At 30.9% G+C, this 2,500-nt stretch overlaps 1 protein-coding gene across 1 annotated transcript in view; it reads left to right on the top strand.

The window, feature by feature from the left end:
* LOC125027562 (extensin-like) overlaps positions 1-2,293 on the top strand; it is a 39,516-nt gene extending 37,223 nt beyond the window's left edge. Inside the window, exon 4 of the mRNA XM_047616657.1 lies at positions 1-2,293. This exon is cut by the window's left edge and continues 1,165 nt beyond it. The gene's annotated coding sequence lies outside the window, so the exon portion shown is untranslated.
* The last annotated feature ends 207 nt before the right edge of the window (positions 2,294-2,500 follow it).

Raw genomic sequence — 2,500 nt, 5'->3', positions numbered from 1 at the left:
AGCTGCGCTAATGTTTCTTTTTATCTTGCTAGTCAAGATTTAACATACTATATTAGTTAAAATTTGCAAAAAAAAGAAAAGAAAAAAATGTTATCATTACTAACCTAGTGTTTTTGTTATATTTTCATATATTTATAAGAGAGGAATCTTTAAATGATAATCTCTACCAATTAAGTTGCAACAGTTAATTTATCACAAGAATTCGCTTGTAGTACCGTGGGAACTTTTATGGAAATAAGCATAAAAGTTAGACCTTTAACCTGAGCCAAACCACGTACTATAAATGATGACCTTATGTGTATGCTTGGTACTTTATAGTTTATTATCTGTAAAAAATGAAATTTCCGTTTTTACTTGTATCTATCTATCTATATATGTATATGTATATCTTTTCCCCTTAGTTATTTCCACTCTCAACTGTTCACTGAAAGTTCAAAAAAGAAAATAAAACCTTCAGCTTAGATGGCGTTGGTTGTGGGCAAAGAGGCACAGCTTATTTTCAGCATTCAGGGATTTAATTAAAAGTTTTTCTTTGATTTCTTTTTTAACTTTCTTCTTGTTTGCCATTGTTTTCTTTTTCCCAATTCTGTTTCTTTTCGTTTATTATAAAAGTAAGTCACAAGTGACAAACTTCACAGTATTAGTGCAGCTGGCGCCTTTGTTCACTTCCTGTGTTTGTTCGTTTGTTTGTTTTTATTTTGTTTTTCTTATTATTTTATTCTACTTTCACTATGTACAGCAAATGTTAATATGTGTGTCTTTTTTGCATCCACACTTATCTGTGTGTTTAAATGTAATCATGTGTATATGTGACATATAAATATGTATATACAAATTCTGTGCATGCATATATACATGCATATATACACTGATATGTACCCATTCTATTCTGCAGTGATATACATATTATTATATACATGCATATGAAATATATACATATATATATATATATATATATATATATATATATATCAAATATAATATATATTATATCATATATATATATATTACATTATTTAGCATGCAGAATAGTATGATTACTTCATAACCAATGTACTCCCGTTGTACCAGTCTTGTACCAGCCTCCGCCATGTTGTCCTTCGTATCACAGTGTCTCGCCGCCAAAGGGTTCCTCATGCAACAGCAGCTGACTCATTCCACTCACATTTTATGTTCGTTTCCCTCAATAGTTGTTTTTACATAAGAGTTCCATCAGCAAAGAATTGTTAATTAAAGTAGGTCTGTATGAAACCATGACTTTATATGAAATCCTTTATTTCGGTAGGAAAATCTTAAGTTCGTACTTTTTTTTTACTTCTTATTTGGCAAAAAGAAATAAATAATGAGTCGGCCTCTGGTTAGCAGACCTTTTCCGGTCGGTGTTAAACTTGACCAATTAGAATGTTGCTCAAAAATACCCACGAAGACGAATGGCCAAAAAAAACATCGTCACTTTTTGTGGTCTCCACGCAAGTTATTTTATACATACATACATATATATACATATATATATACATATATATACCTATATTATATCATATATATAATATATATGTACGTGTATCATCTCGAGTATATACTTTGTTCTAAATTCAAAGTTGTTCAGTTAAAAGACATTATCAGGTCTCTAAAAAATGCTATCTTGTTCCATTAATGGAAATATCGGATCAAATCGAACTCCCATGAGACATGGAATAGCTTGCCTCGAGAATTAATGCGTGGATCATTGCCAGATAGCGCTGGGACTGGGAGCCTCTCAGAGACTGCTGGGGTGCGTAAAGAGTGTACTTTAGGAACACTGGTGTTGAAATCCTTTAAAATGTTTGGCATCAATTCATTCAAAACTATTCAATTTTGGCAGCATTTCATTAAAACTCTCAAATATTGTATTGTACTCAGTTGCAATAGGATTACAGTAGAACTAACGAAGCTGAAAGTTTGTTACCCTAAATTATCTAATTTTAGTAGTCCAAATTATTATATCTTATAATAAATCAGGAATTCAGTACGCAAGGATTGTATTAGTGTTGTGAGCGATTGAGTTCCTTTTAATTTTTTTTATCATCCTGTGTTTTCGGTCTTCATCTTTTTGGATGCAAATTTGTATGCTCGTTTTAGCACCCCTGTAACTGAGGTGGGTGTCTCTGGAGTTACCTCATAATTGTATCATTATAGTCTAAGTGCATTCATCATATGATTTAAGACTTGACTCCTTCATGTACTGATAAGATATATACATATATCATTTAGGCATCTTTTCTGTATAAATCAATAAAGGCCTTTAGTTCAACGACGGAATTTGTGTTCTTTCCTCCTATTTATATTGTTCATTTTTTAACTGAACATAAAATATATATACACATAATCATGGTTTCATAGCGTAAATTTCCTGCCTAAATAACGGATATATGACTCCATTGATAAAATTTCCATTACCAGAATATGGAAGAGAATCTTTAAGATTTATTACATATACAACATATAATTAACGTATGCATTA

The sequence above is a fragment of the Penaeus chinensis genome, chromosome 7, assembly GCF_019202785.1.
Source record: "Penaeus chinensis breed Huanghai No. 1 chromosome 7, ASM1920278v2, whole genome shotgun sequence".
Lineage (NCBI taxonomy): Eukaryota > Metazoa > Arthropoda > Malacostraca > Decapoda > Penaeidae > Penaeus > Penaeus chinensis.
Note: the sequence above shows the minus strand (reverse complement) of the source record. Positions and strands in the feature narration are given on the sequence as shown.